The sequence below is a fragment of the Peromyscus californicus genome, unplaced genomic scaffold, assembly GCF_007827085.1.
Source record: "Peromyscus californicus insignis strain IS unplaced genomic scaffold, ASM782708v3 Scaffold_22__1_contigs__length_63687245, whole genome shotgun sequence".
NCBI lineage: Eukaryota > Metazoa > Chordata > Mammalia > Rodentia > Cricetidae > Peromyscus > Peromyscus californicus.
In genome coordinates this window covers 29997185-30013497 of record NW_026294525.1, presented here as the reverse complement: position 1 = coordinate 30013497, position 16313 = coordinate 29997185, and the positions used below count along the sequence as shown (strand labels likewise).

At 42.5% G+C, this 16313-nt stretch overlaps 1 protein-coding gene and 1 non-coding gene across 2 annotated transcripts in view; both read right to left on the bottom strand.

Annotated features, from left to right (window-relative positions):
• Sgk1 (serum/glucocorticoid regulated kinase 1) overlaps positions 1-16313 on the bottom strand; it is a 129103-nt gene that overhangs the window by 44814 nt on the left and 67976 nt on the right. The gene's annotated exons all lie outside the window — the stretch shown is intronic.
• LOC128118801 (U6 spliceosomal RNA) lies at positions 4098-4202 on the bottom strand. The gene has a single exon (XR_008221328.1). It is a non-coding gene; the product is annotated as a U6 spliceosomal RNA (small nuclear RNA).

The window sequence follows — 16313 nt, the reverse complement described above, 5'->3', positions numbered from 1 at the left end:
GGAGAGACTCCCCACCTTTGAGGTAGGGCTGTGGTCTGAACTGCTATTTGCCTTTGACACTGCAACTCTCGTTTTTGTTTCCTCCTCCTCCTCCTCTTCCTCCTCCTCCTCCTCCTCCTTCTAAGTATTCTTCTTTACAAAAAAAAAAAAAAAAAAAGCAAAAACCAAGACCTGTTAGGCCTTAGTCTACTAGTACACACAATAACACATCCGGCCAGTGCATCTTCCATATTGTTTTCTATGACCACGGCATACTATGTGTCTGAAAACAAACAAACAAACAAACAAACAAACAACAACACAACCCTGCAAAACTCTTTGCACAAGTTCAGATAGAATTCAGTAAGCTATTTGTATGTATAAAAAAAAAAAAAACTGCAGCAAGATTTCCTAAGATTTCTAAGGCACATTTCTTTCTAACTGATTTGACTCTGGCTTCAGCAAGGATGGACCACCATGCCAGGGTTCCGTCTAAAAGGAGTAGTGGGTTTAAGGCATTGGTGTAGTTTGAGGCACCCCGTCTGGCTTTGGCCAACTTCTGCCGAAAGGAAATAACACAGCTTGACTAGTGTGCATCCACTGGTGTGGGCTAGAAGCTAAGTGTGATGGCTTTGCGTCACTGTGCTGCAAAAGTGTACTACAGGGAATGAGTCTCACTTCTGGGTGGAACCAGAAACACGCGTCCACTTCTCAGCCTGGGAGAAGAGAAATATTTTAAATATCTCTCATTGCAAACAATACTGTACTCCTTAGTGTTTTTCTCCATGAGCTTTCTTCCAAAAAGTTAATGAAGTGCGTGTGTGCGTGAGTGCGTGTGTGTGTGTGTGTGTGTGTGTGTGTGTGTGTGTGTGTGTGTGTGTAAGAGTATGGGTCTGAGTTTTACATGAAGCTATCATAGGTGAAAATTTTTCTGCTTCCTGACAGGAGAGCTGTGTCAGGGTAAAAGCCAATGTGATTCTCCTGTTTGCTCTGTGCTGTAATTTATCATGCTTGGTTTTCTTTTAGAAAAGAAAAGCCTGATATTCAATCTTCCATTCAGAGTTTAGCCATAGGGTCTGGCTTGCCAAATGCAATTGTCAACAAATGGGTGTGTTTTTTTCCTTCCTGTGATAAATGGAACTAAATATTTGCTGTTTCCCCCTGTACTAGTCTAACTGTACAGTACTTGATGGTCTGTGGATCTAAAATATTTCTGATATGCCTTGGCTTGCATTAAAAAATGCTTCTGCAAAACTGGCTCATGATCTGGCCATCCCAAGAGTCTAGAATGTTGAGCTCATTTTTCACAGTGACTCCTAGATTTAGGGCAGAATAGATCATAGAGGATCCTGCCAGGATTTTTTTTTTTCTTTAAGATTTCCTTTGACCTTTCTCGTATTTGATATGAAGCACATGTTAAGAGCAATACCTGGAAAACACAGTGTGAACTTTCCTGCCTAAGCAGACAGTCCATGGATATATCTTTTACAGTTTTGAGTAACAGGGACGTAAGCTTTTCATTTCGAAACTGGGTTAGCCGTTAGCCAAGCTAGTCATCTGTCTCCACAAGGGTTCTTTATCCAACATCTCTTCAGTATTCAGTGAGTAGGTCATTAAGCTCGCGAAGAAATAAGTGGGAGAAAGTCGAGGGAATGGAAAACATCTTGCCAGCACATGGAGGGGTGGAACGCGTCACTGAGTACTGAATTCCAGGTTTAAGAGTTGCAGGTACTGATCCCAGCTGGACCACTTCAGCGCTTGCTTCTGAGAAGTTAACCAACGTGAGTCTGTGAGCGGTCCAAAAGGAATCTGCTTCCCCTTGCGGGTTATTTTCATGACTTTTCCAGGTGGTCTACTTAGGTGTTCTCGTGGGAGAGCACCTGCAGCTTTATTTTGGCTTTCTGTCTGCATTTCTTTTCGATTTATCTGGTAGGGGCCTCTGGAGAGGACCAATCCTTCATGTCCATCCTTTATTCTCATGAGAATTTCATTTGTGTTCTCTCATTCTTTTAGTTCAGGTCTAGCTTTAGAAATCCCGTCTTTGTTCAACATACCTTTGGATCTAGACTCTGGTCAAAGATGAACTAGGCATCCAGATACTTGAGGTCCAGAGGCTGCCCCTGAGGAAGGGATGACACTACCTTCCCCTTTCAATACAAGAAGTTCAAGCTCACTGCAGAGAGATAATATAATTTTCCAGGAAGTAACAGTAAGGATTTCAAGTCACACGTAGTAACAACTACTGACATGTATACTTTTTTTCTTTCTTTTTTGAGACAGTCTTGTGTCCTCCAGGCCCTCCTCCAAGTTGCTATATAGTTAGTTATATCCTTGAGCTCCTGATCCTCCTGCCTCATAATTCTTGAGGGCTGGGATTATAGGATACAGTGCCACGCCTGATTTATATGGGAGTGCAGACAGTATCCAGGGCTTTTACAAGCACGCTATCAACCGAGTTTCACCCTCAGCCCTCTAACTGATATTGTTTTTAATCACATGTTCACAAAGAGCCAGACACATTTATTCTTTCATTTTCTCTGTTCATCCTCAGAACAAATGCACACACACACTCATTTGTCCCATTTTGAGAGGAGGAAGGATCCGGGACAATTTAACCTTTAAAACCTTGTTGAGGAGCCTGAGATAGCAAAGGGGATAAAGTGTTTGTGCTGCAAGCACGAAGACCTGAGTTTGGTCCCTAGAACCCACAGAAGCCAGGGGGTAGTGACACACTTTTATAATTCCAGGACTAGGGAAAGAGAGACCGGCAGATTCCTGGGGCTCAATGGGCCAGCCAGCCCAGCCTACTTGGTGAGCTCTAGGCTAGTGAGAGACCTTGTCTCAAAACAAACAAACAAACAAACAAACAAAAAATACAGGATGCAGGCTTGAGAGGTGATGGCCCAATGCTTAAGAGCACACACTGCCGCCGGGCGGTGGTGGCGCACGCCTTTAATCCCAGCACTCGGGAGGCAGAGAGGATCTCTGTGAGTTCAAGGCCAGCCTGAGCTACCAAGTGAGTTCCAAGGCGCAAAGCTACACAGAGAAACCCTGTCTCGAAAAACGAAAAAAAAAAAAAAAAAGCACATACTGCTCTAACAGAGGACCAGAGTTCAACTCCCACAAACACCTGTAATTCCAGATCCAGGGGATCCTTAAGGCCTCTGGCCTCTGTGGGCACTGCACTCGTGAGCACATACCCTGATACAGACACATAGTTAAAAATAATAAAAGATGCTTAAAAACAAGCAAAACAAGATAGGCAGACCCTGAAGAATGACACTTGAAGTGGGGACACACATGCACACACACACACACACACACACACACACACACACACACACACACACACACACACACAGTCTGAGCAATATGGCAGAGTAAAGATCCAAGCCCCCACACCTCTTAGGAAACAACAAAGAGCAGGCAGAACCTGCTAGGACCCAATCTGCTAAAATTCTAGCAAACAGTCAAAGGTCTGTGACCACTCCGCAGACAAGCCCTGGCCCAAAGAAAGCATGCTAGATATGGCAGGAATGCTCTCCAGCGTTTTCTGACTTGTTCTGTTTTGCAGGCCTCTCTGCAGTTCAATGGTCCCCCCCCCAGGAGTCAGCCCTCATTACCCCATCCCACGTCTGGGCTGAGTTTCCCAACCTGCCTGGGAACTATCTGAAGAATGGGCGAAGGCCTGTGCTGCTGAGTAAGACTGGAAAGGTGAAGGATGCTTCTAGAAAACCTTGAAAAGCAATCTGTGGCTTTCTGTACCCAAAGCCAAGGAGGAAGAGCTCGCTCTTTGCCGTGCTTTACAGAGATTCCTTTTATACTGATACCGTCTCCATGATGATGAGATTATTATCGCTGTCCTATTTTCTTAAGGGACCAATTAACTTGGGAGAAGTAAATGCATCATTTCTCCCTCTGTTTCCTTTTCTTTCCTCCTTCCTCTTTTTTTTTTCGAGACAGGGTTTCTCCTTCATTCCTTCTTTTCTTTCTTCTTTAAGATTCACTATTATTGTTGTTACTGTTATTATTGTTGCTATTATTTTGCAGTTTATGGGGATTGAACAAGCCTAGATTATTTGTTTATTGAAGTGGGTTTTTTGTTTGTTTGTTTGTTTTTAAATATGGAACGCTTCACGAATTTGCATGTCATCCTTGCTCAGGGGCCATGCTAATCTTCTCTGTATCGTTCCAATTTTAGTATAGTGCTGCCCAAGCGAGCACTTTTTGTTTGTTTGTTTGTTTATTTTTTAAACACAAAGGTCTCTTGCAGTCCAGGCTGGCTTCTAGTATCCAATAGCAGAAGACAGCTTCGACCCCTTGATCTCCCTACCTTCGCCTCCCACGCGCTGGGGTCACAAATGTGTGCCACCAGGCCTGGCTGGAATTCACTCTTGTTAGAAAAAGTATTGACTTTCTTCCTAGATGGTGCAAAATAGATTGTTTTAATGATCAGTTTCTTTTGGGAGAATAATGATGACAAGACAGAATGCTCCCCTACCACCACCACCACAAAGTTATGTTTAAAAAACAATTAAGGGCAAGTCTTCATTTCTAGGACATAGAAATAAAAACAGTAGGGGAGAGAAAGCAAAAATTACGTGCTTCTTGAATAAAACAAAGCATTGTTATTACTTATTATTTGTCATTTAGATGTTGTTAGCTGTGCAGATAGGCTGCATCCTGAATTATTCAGAAACCAGCCCCAGCGTCTTAGCATAGCAGCATAAAAGTGTAGATCATAGTAGTCAGTCGATGGATACCTGCTAAATGGAAGAATGATACACTGGGTGTGGTTGCGCCCATCTGTGCACCTGAGCATTCAAGAGGTTGAGACAGGAAGACTGCAGTCACCTCAAGAGTTCGGGATCAGCCGGGGCAAAGAGGAGCCTTTTCTCAAAAAGCCAAAACAAGCAAATAAATACAGCGTAGATGATAAGCATCTGCTTTAATTGTGTGCATATCTTATTAGGGACCTCTGCTCAAAACCAGAGGTCGCTCCTGCATAAACAGACACAGAGGATGTTTACGCTACCTTACTTTCAGCATACCTCAGGGTCTCCCAAGAGTTCTAAGCGCTGTGTGTGGTGGGATGAGAATAAGCCCTTTGCTTGTTATAGTTACACGTGGTGGGGGCTACAGCAGAGAGATAAAAGAGGATCTGTAGCACTTTGTCTCCCATCTGCTGCGCTCGGCAGTCACCTCGTCCTGTTCTGCAAACCTGCCTTACCCTCCCCGCTGACTCCAGTACGATTATAGCCTTCGAGGGCACAAAGGAAAGTAAGTCAGAGCCGCCTGCCACTTAAACATCTGCTGAAGTCATTCTGTCCTGTTGCTGTCACAGTGTCACTGCATAGAAGTCTCGACTCCATCTCCATGTCTCACAAACGCTTAGTTTCTTACAGGAGATGGATGAATCTCTCTTCAGAACATTCGTGGAAGTGATCCAGTCTTATCCTAAAATGATTTTCAAGGGGGAACAGTAGCTCCCATCAGATGGCATGCACAGACAGGGAAGAGAAGATGTGTCCCCATGTCTTACTGACCACTACAGAAAGTTTCTGGTGGGTTCTTTCAGGACAATGTCCATGCACGTATTTCCACTTGGTTTCTATGTACAGGTATGTGCTGGCATGCACAGATTGGGGCTTTGTTCTCTGTGGAGAATAGGGAGAATAAGGTCTCAAGTTCAGGAGTGGGAAATTAGGTTTAAAAAAGAAAAGAAAAAAAAAAACTTCATTAAAACCTTTGGGGCCAGTAAGATGGCTCAATGGGTTAAGGCACTTGCTGCCAAGCCTGAAGACCTGAGTTCAATTCCCCCCTATGGTGGAAGGAGAGAATGCCTGTAAATTATCCTCTGACTTTCACATACATCCACTGTGGTATACACACAATAGGTAAATAATGTAGCTTAAATAAATCTTTGGAATTTCTTTCTTGAGCTAGGCATTTCATTTTTCAATGCTTGGTTCCCTCAGTTAAAACCTTTGAAATACCTATATGCAAAAAAAAAAAAAAAAAAAAAATTCTGTTCAGGACAAGAGCATGATGCACATCTGGGTGATGATTAACAGATCTGACCTTGCAATAATTAGATGCCGAGGAGGAGTAAAGGACCACAGCTCAGCACACAGCAATTTATGTAATTCTCCTGCAGATGAGTCAGGCGTCAGCCCTTGATACTATGGAAAATCTGCCTCAAAGATTGCTGATGTAGATCAAAAATTAGTTCACAGATTCATCACCACACTCCCCCCACACCACCAGACAATACACAGAAAAGCCAGAGGGGAAAATGCTTAACCCATAGATTTCAGATACTGCACATTTATCTTTCTTTCCCATGTAAAGGCATGGGCTAGCAATAATGATATTTAATTAGGCTGTCTATATTTGGAAAGAAAATGATATCTAGATAACATAGAGACCTAATTTTTAAAATAACAATATTTCAATGCAGATTTGATAAAGCGAACATTCTCATAGACTGTTAAACATTAATTTTTTAAATTTTTGGAAGTTTCCAGAGCTTTAAGATGTTCAATAATCTTGCCCCATGTATCTCAATTTGGGTAATGTGTCCTAATAAGTAACTCATAAATCTAAAAAAAATTAATAAATCTAGCTGGGCTAAGTGGCACACCTATAATCCCAGTACTCAGAATGCTGAGGCAGGAGGATCAAGGACTCGAGGCCAACTCCTTATCAAAAATAAATAAACAACAGCAACAACAGATTACTAGAAGCAACTTAACCTAATACTTGATAGAAAAAAAAATGTCTGAGTAAATGTGGTATGTAAGAATTCACATGTTGCCAGGCTGTGGTGACTCACACATTTAATCCCAGCACTCCAGCACTGGGGAGGCAGAGCCAAACGGATCTCTGTGAGTTCGAGGCCAGCCTGGTCTACAGCGTGAGATCCAGGGCAGGCACCAAAACTATACAGATAAACCCTGTCTCGAAAAACAAAAACAAAAACAAAATTCACATGCTCCCTACAAACCGCCATTTGTCAGGTAGGTTTTTTTGTTGTTGTTTTGAGACAAGGTTTCTTATGTGTATCCCTGACTGTCCTGGAACTCACTCTAGACCAGGCTGATCTGGAACACACACAGATCCAAATGCCCCTGCCTCCTGAGTGCTGGCATTAAAGGCCAATGTTACTACTCCTGACCGTTGTTAATTTGTTTTGAGACACCGTGGCTCTATGTAACCCAGGCTGGCCTTCCAGAAACTCCATGTCCACCTGCCTCAGCCTCTTATGAGAGTTATGGGCCATCTCACTTGGCTACGAGGTGGTTTTAATAATATGGAGAAGCATTACCCATATCATGTTTAATAAAAGGAATCATAATATAAAGTTGTATTTTGAAGATGAATATATGAATCAATGCTTATTGAGACTATTTGAATGTTTTTCTTTAATTTCCAAGTTTCTCAAATTATTTTTCCATTAAGACAGAGTCCCCTGTAGCTAACACTGGTCTCAAACTCATTATGACCCTTGAACTCTTGATCTCCCTGCCTCTACATCCCAAGGGCTGGGATTACAAGCATGTACCACCAAGTCCTTGCACCTCAATTAAAGAACAAACAAACAAAAAGAAATCAGGGACCTATGAGATGGCTCTGCAGGTAAGGGTACTTGCAGTGGAATCCGGAAACCTGAGTTTGATTCCCAGAGCCCATGTGAAAGTAGAAAGAGAGAGCTAACTGCAAAATTCTCCTCTGGTCTCTGTGTGTATATGCACACACCTGCTCACATGCACACAATTAATAAATATTTAATGTGTGCTATCTTTCCGATTTAAAAAATGACTTATCATCTATATATTTTTTTTTTTTTTTGGTTTTTTGAGACAGGGTTTCTCTGTGTAGCTTTGTGCCTTTCCTGGAACTCACTTGGTAGCCCAGGCTGGCCTCGAACTCACAGAGATCCGCCTGGCTCTGCCTCCCGAGTGCTGGGATTAAAGGCGTGCGCCACCACCGCCCGGCCATCTATATTTGTGAACCAATCTCTCTCTCTCTCTCTCCCCTATGACTGACTTGCCTATCTGTCTTTCATATTTTTTTTGCAAACAGAACAGATATGCTGGACTGGGGAGATAGCTGAGTTTGATAGAGTGCCTGTCTAGTATGCATGAATCCTTGGGTACCAGGTAAAACACGCAGAATGGCACACACCTACAATTCTGGCATTCCTCGGGTGGAGACAGGATCAGCACAAATTCCAGGTCAGCTTGAGTTAAATGAGAATCTATTTCAACAAATTAAACAAACAAACAAAAAATAAAGTGAAGACGGGGTCTGTTGATGTTTAAGAGTAGAAAGCCATCATTGGAAAAACTGTGATAAAGGCAGCATTATAAAGAAATAAGCGATGTGTGGTTGAAATGATAACCTTAGACTTTTCCCAGCAGCATCTGTTGGGAGACCTTGAAGGCAGGTGCATCATGCTCAGTCATTAATTCTAACTTGGAGCAGTACTTTCTCTGGACTTGTACAAAAATAAGGCTGTGTGATTCTTATCCCTCAGCTCACTCTGTGTCATCAGGAAAAAGGAGACAGAGAGTGTCAACTGTGATGGTTTCCTTTAAGTCTCCATGGGCTTCACTCATTACACTTGTTGGCTAAGTTTGCCATGGATTCTTTCCTGAAGTAAAGTCACGTGCCAGGGAGGCACTTTCGAACACTGAACGTGCCAGGCAAGGTTACCTCGGCTACTGTTCTAAAGGCCTCAACTCCCGGGGCATGAGTGAACTCCAAATGGCACGTTTGTATATGTGGCCACCATTCTCAACCAGCTTTCCCGAAATAAAGAGGAAGGTGAGGAGGAGAAAACAGTAGACATTGGATTTAAGTGACCCAAAACATCTCTAAAATTGTTCGTCATCCCACTAAATGTCAAGTGAAACCCACGCTGTTGTCTTACTAGTACTATGCAGATAGTTTCTGATTTAAAATATATATATATATTTTGACCAGAATTTTTCTGGAAAAACACAAAATTAGAAATTCCCCCAAGAGCAAAGGAAAAATGTCAGAAAAAAAAAAGAACAGAGAAACAAAAACCAGGGTTTTTTGATATAGGTATAATTTCTATATAGCCTCCATGCTCTATAAACACCCTTATCAATTACACTAAAAACAATTCTAAATTTAAACAAATTATTAACTTAATAAGAACCTTAAAGGGTCAAAACGAAACTTCACAAATGCAGGGCTGAGGGTCTATATAGCCATGAAACTGGCTATGAAAGACTGTGCTTGTCTCAGACTCACATTGGTCAGCCTGCTTCTGCCTCCCAAGTGCTGGGATTAAAGGTGTGTGCCATCACGCCCTGATTTTAGAGGACTTATTAATGAGAAATGCTTGGTTATCTTCACAAAACAGGCAAAGCTTGAAGCATGAAGGTAAACTGAGTCAGACTAACAAAATAACACAACGAAGTACAGGTTTAGGTTCTGGAATATTCTCTTGAGCCATGAAAAACAAGATAACATCTTCCTCATGTGACTCCGCTGAGAATAAGGGATGTGTTATGCAAACTTTCACGTGGCCTCCAGGGCTAAGGTTAAGGTCCCTGAAGAACTTCCTGAAGTTTAGGAGTTAGGAACAGCTCTGAAGCAAATGAACCCACCGTCGAAAAGAGAGGGGGATGAGAACAGAGGGGAGCAAAATGAAAGGTCAAAACACTCAGAAAAACCAGGGGATTGCTTCAAAATAATGGAATTCCGCATAAAAACCTTAGAGAAGATTTAACTGTAAGAAGTGTATGAACGTATAACATATATTTAAATGAAGAACAAAAATCAAGTGTTTTACTTAATGAGCTCGGTTATTTCTTTATTTAAATTCACTTTATTATTTTATAGGTGTTTGCCTGCGTGTGTGCCTGTGTACCGAGTGCGTGCCTGGTGCCTGAGGAGGCCAGAAGATGTCGGATCCCTTGGGACTGGTGTTACAGATGTGAGCCATTATGTGGGTTCTGAGAGTCAAACCTGGGTCCTCTGAAAGGGCAGCCAGTGCTCTTAACCACTGAGCCATCTCTTCAGCCTTGAATTATTTTTAATCAATTAGTTTTTTCCCCAAACATAACAACATGACTTCCAAACATGAGGGTGTGGGCAACCTTTACTTTTAGATCTCATGCACTATGTTAGTTTGGGCCCACATGCATGCGAGGACCCTCGGTATTATCTGACTTTATGTATACGTTTTTAAATACTCAAATATTTGAGAGCTGTATGTATGTTGGGTGGGTGTGCGTGTGCATGTGCGTGTGCGTGTGCGTGTGCGTGTGCGTGTGCGTGTGTGTGTGTGTGTGTGTGTGTGTAGGCCAGAGGATGACATAAAGTTTCTTCCTCAATATCTCTCCATTTTATTTTTAATGCAGAGTCTCTCACGGAACCTGCATTTCATCAATGTAGTTGGAGTGGCTAGCCAATGAGCTCCAAGGACGCCCATCTCTGCTTCCTGGCGTCAGGACACACAGCTTTTTGAGTGGACATTGGGAATCCAAGCTCAATTTCTCCTGCTTCCACAGACAGCCCTTTGCTGACTGAGCCATCTCCCCAGCCCCTGTGTGCACATTAGAATGTACAGTGATTGTCATAACGGAAGATTTGTCCCCTGTTGAGGAGGTCACAGGAAGAGGGATTCCGGAAACTAGAGTTTAAAAATGAAGTTTAAAAAAAATTACTAGCTGAGTGTAATAGTATACATCTATACCCTTAGCTCTCTACATGTGGAAACACAGGAGGGCAGCCAGAACTGCAGTGAAACCTTGTATCTTCAAAAAAGACATATAATTCCATTCCAACACCTCTTACATAATGTGAAGTCAACATGAAATAATTTCTTCTAGAACTGCGTCTTCATCTGTTGTGTCCACCTCATCCTGAGGTGAACAATTTTAAAAGTCCATTAAGGGATGACTTGTTGAGGTGTCTTGCCAACAATTCTGATAACTAAAATAGCTTTATTCTAAATATTGAATGTTAAAGAGGGCTTTTTTTTTTTTTTTTTTTTTTTTTTTAGATAATTATGCCAATTGTGTTTTCCTACATGTGGAACTTAGGCTCTCCTTCTCAAAACTCAGAAGGCTGTTACCGCCCATGTGCTCATGGGTGCAGGTGGAAGGCATCAGGGGATCTCTCAATTCCTCTCATCCTCCCACCATTACTTACATTTGAATAACAAGGCATCCGCCATAATCATTCCAAAGGCTGCCACTGTATGACTTAGGAAAGAACTCATTGTTGAGTGAATGCTTTACAGTTTGGGAACTCAGTGTCCCTGGCCTCACTTCCACAAAGTAAGTAACTTTCACTTATATGCAGTTTTTAAGGAAAGTGGCTTCTTATCCTAGCTTTGTTTTCTGAGCCTTAGCACATTATCTGACCCCACTGAAACAACTTTCTACCAAAAATATTCTCTTCTCTCAAGCAATAGGATATCAGAGGGCATAAATGAAGTATGTGCTTGTAATCTCATTTAAATGAGAACAAACTTGTCATGGAAAATAATACACCATAGATAACCTACATACCCACACAAGTTTACAGCAATAAAAATGCATCTATGTCCTTCCCCAACATGATGTCTCCCTTTGTTACACTGACTTAGTGATATTTTTTTCTGGACAATAGTAACAGAGATTTTTCACCACATCTCTGGGAAAAGATTGCCTTCCAGCTGGGAAGATCATCTTCTTGCATTCTCCCCTATTTTACATCAGAAAAGTAAATAACCCACTTCCTGTCCACACAGACCTGGACTGTCCCTCGTGAGAACAAGAGAGGGGGTTGATTTATGAATTCAGAAAGTGGCCATTATCTTAGAGAATAATGAATCTCGAGAATAGTTTGAACTCTCTTATAGACATGATAAGGAGTAGATGTGGAAACCTCATTTGAAAGCCTGGTGGCAGTTCAATCAAGGTATGTCCCTTTTCAGACACAATTACAGTCATGCTGTAATAAAGCAAGGGACTCTGATGACTCCTTGCCACAAAGCAGACTCCCAGAACAGACTAGAAACCGTAGAGTTTCAACACTGTCTAATAAACTCACATAAAACATTTTAAAATGAGACTAATTCCCCAAATCAGTCTTTTCTTTAAATTTTGATTCCTTCAAAAACTTTCATTCATGGAATGATGATCCTGGGATACAAGCACTGAAATAATTAGTATTTTTAATTGGTACAACTGGGAAATAAGGCAGACCAGACTTAATAAGCATCTCCAATCTGGAACACATTAAAGTGAAAACATGTTTTTTTTTTTTCTAATATCAAAGTACAGTGTACTTACTAACGGACAAAATGAATTATTTTGCCAAATGGAAGGAGTGTAATTGGATTCAGGACAAGTTTGATGAATTAAGAAAGGAGAAGCTGTGAACCCTGAGACCCAGGAGTTGGATCCTGTCTGGTGTTCATCACTGCATTATGCACAGAGCAAGTATTCTTCTACTTAAAATCTAAATGTCAACAACAACAACAAAAACCCCACAGTGCTTATTTTGCTGATCAAAGTCAGGAATGAAAAACGATCGGCTATATTCGAAGTGCGCCTCTCCACATTTCTGAAGAGTCTACAGGCTGACTTGGCGAGGAGAGCGCTGCCTCTCTCTAAAGGCTGAACTACAGGAGCGAGCACATCTGGAATCCGAATGATCCCAGGAGCTTTGGGGCTTTGGGGGACGGCCATCTGGTACAAAGGAAATCTGGACAGAGAGTCCCACCCAACAGAAAGCACCGCATTGTGCCGCTATGGAAAGCAGCCCCCTGCTTCCCTCTCATAATTAATACACCAGCTTCTGAGCTGCCAAGTGATCCAGAGAAACCCATGTGCGAAAACGTTCACTCGCTGACCCGGCTCCAAACCCACCACCGGCCTGCAGATAAGAGACATGAAGTCAATTGCTTTCCAAAAGTGCTTGGGAATATCCTGCTGCCTTTATCCGCTCTTCTTATAACTCCTATTGGCTATGCGCTCCTCCTGAACTCGGGTGTCTGGTTGGTTTTTAATCTAAAGTGAAAAAAACTGGACAACTTGAACAGCCTGGGCCCTTTTGAGTCTTAGCATCTCAGCCTTTTGTAACTCTACAGAAAATATTCCCAGGCTTGAGTGACAGCTGAGTAAGAAAGTGGAAGCCTTGTAAGCTGGAGGATCCGAGTTCAGTCCCCTCCAGAGCCCATATAAAAAAGCTAGGCGAGTGAATGGTTGCTTGTAATTCCAGAGCTAGAGAGACAGTGACTGGCAGATCTTTGGGGCTCAATGGCCAGCCAGTATGGTGTGCTTGTGAGTTCTGGGCCAATCAGACGCTCTGTCTCAAAAAGCAAAACCAAACAAACAAAAACCCCAAGGCCCAAGGTAGACAGCACTGAAGGAATGTCAGTCATGGTTGTTGTTTGGCCTCCATACACTAGTATACACACACACACACACACACACACACACACACACACACACACACACACACATAAGATAATTCTCATGTCTTTTCTTTATTTTTTTGAGACAAAGTCTCACTGTACAGCTCAAGCTAGCCTCAAGCTCACAACCCCACCGTCTGAACCTTGTGAGTTCTAGATTACCTGTGTGTTCCATCTAGTATCTTTCAAATAAAAATGTTTAAGCTCAATATATACTTGCATGGAGAAAGTCCTTACATTACACAATCCCCTGTGCAGTACATTTATACAATGAAAATGTGAAAGCTAAAATATATGGATATAATCCTTTTCCATTCCTATTAAGTATTTTCTCTTTTAAAAGCTTTTAGTCTTTATATTTGGATTTGAGAAACATAGAGTTGATGGTGATGGATTAATAAGAAAATAATAAACAGGGTGTAGCGGTGCATACCTGTAATCCCATCACTTGGGAAGCAAAGTCAGTTCAAGGCTATCTTCAGCTACATATTGACTTCTAGGCTTGCCTGAGCTATGTGACACAGTCTCAGCACCCCCTCTAAAATAAAAAATAAAAAATATAGCACTTTTAATGCTCTAAAGATTAAGTTTTATTTCTAAATTATCTGGGATGAAGGCATACTAAAAAATGAATGATCAAATTATAGCTCGAACAATTCATTATGACACTTGGAAATATTTTCATTGTGCCTTAAAGTTTTATAGTATGATCCTTGCAGAAAGCAAATTAACAGTGATGTTCCCATCTTTACTGTTCATTACTCCTGGCCTAATGAATGATGTAGACTGACTTGTTCTCGGAAAGCTTAGCAAACCAGGCCATGGTGTGGTACATCTATAATCCCACTGGAGGCAGAGAGGCAGGAGGATAACCATTTAAGGCCTGTCTCTTAAAAACTGGGAGCCCAAGCCAGGCGGTGGGTGGCGGCGCACGCCTTTAATCCCAGCACTCAGGAGGCAGAGGCAGGCGGATCTCTGTGAGTTCGAGGCCAGCCTGGGCTACAGAGCGAGTTCCAGGAAAGGCGCAAAGCTATACAGAGAAACCCTGTCTCAAAAAAACAAAAAAACAAGCCGGACGGTGGTGGCGCACGCCTTTAATCCCAGCACTCGGGAGGCAGAGCCAGGCGGATCTCTGTGAGTTCGAGGCCAGCCTGGGCTACCAAGTGAGTCCCAGGAAAGGCGCAAAGCTACACAGAGAAACCCTGTCTCGAAAAACCAAAAAAAAAAAAAAAATAAAATAAAAAAAAAAAAAAAAAAAAAAAAAAAAAAAAAAAAAAAACTGGGAGCCCAAGGAGAGCCTGGGCTATATGAAACGCTAGTGCAGAACCAAAGACAAAAACATCCATCAAAATCCTAAGATATTCTCATCAATCTATAAGTGATAATTATTTTGAAAACCCTAGTGCATGTTTTCCTATACATGTGCAGGTAAGGAAAGTTCATTGTTTTCTTTCGTGTGTGTTTGCTTTCTTGAGACAGTCTACTGGCTAGTCTATGTCAACTTGACACACAAGTTGCTAAAAGGAGGGGACCTCAATTGAGAAAATGCCTCCGTAAGGTCCAGCTGTAAGGCATTTTCTTAATCAGTGATTGTTGAGGGAGAGCCCAGCCCATTGCAGGTGGTGTCATCCTGGGCTGGTGGTGTCATCCTGGGCTGGTGGTCCTGGGTTCTATAAGAAAGCAGGCTGAGCAAGCCACCAGCCTGTAAGTAGCCCTCCTCCATGGCCTCTGTATCAGCTCCTGTCTTGAGGTTCCTGCCCTGACTTCCTTCGATGATGATCAGTAATATGGAAGTGTAAGCCAAATAAACCCTTTCCTCCCCAACTAGGTTTTTGGTCATGGTGTTTCATCGCAGCAAGAGATAACCCTAACTAACACAAGTTGGTACCAGGACTGTGAGATATTGCTGTGACGGACCTGGTCATGTTTTTGGGCGGATTGTGGAAGGACTTTGGAACCTTAGGCTGGAAAAGCTACTGAGTATTGAGAGCTCAGTGGGCTGTTTTGTTGGAGATTTGAAGACAAAGTTGAGAGCGGTGCAGAGGATGGAAGCCTGGCTTGTGAAGTTTCAGAGGGCACTTTAAACACTCTATTGGGACCGTTTTCTGTTTTGAGTGGAAATTTTGTCGTTTTGGAAAGCTGGGGCTGAAGAGTCATCCGTAATTAACAAGAGCCTGGCAACATTGAAGTGAATCTCTTACATTACTGGGACAATTGATGCTGGCTAGCTGGAGCTAAGAAAGTAATGGTGATTCAGAAGAGACAAGCATCACTGTGGTGAAATCTGGGATGTTTACTCAGGGTCGGCACATACAAGCTGTGTTCCAGAGGTGGCTGAGGTTTTGCCTTGTGCTGACAGCCGAACTTGGTATTGGTGTAAGACTCACCCAGGTGGTACTGGTTTTGAAGTCATGAAGGGTCATGGAAAGCAGCTGAAGCTTGACAGCGAGAGGTCAAGAGAGTCCATTGGTGAAGGTACAGCCTCAGTGGCAGCTGAAGGCCCTGGAATGAAGGGGTCATGCAAAGAAGTTGAGGCTTGGCACCATGAAGAGAGCCTATGAGAGGCTATTGGTGAAAGTTGCAGCCCAGTTGCAGTAGAAGACACCAGTGTTTTGGAGATGCCAGTACCATGGGATGATCACCAAGAACAGCAGTGGCAGTGAAATGCAGCCAGCCAGAGCCTAGAAGACAAGCTGTGTGTGCTGCAGAGGGCAGAGCTGGCGAAGCGACCCAAGCTCCTTGGAGGAGCCCAGAAGATAGTGAGTGAATTCCATGTAATTAGACATTGAGTTATTTATGCTGTTGGAGTTTTGGTTTTGCTTGGTTCGGATTGTGACTGTGCCCTGGTTGTCGTTCTCTCTCTCTCTCTCTCTCTCTCTCTCTCTCT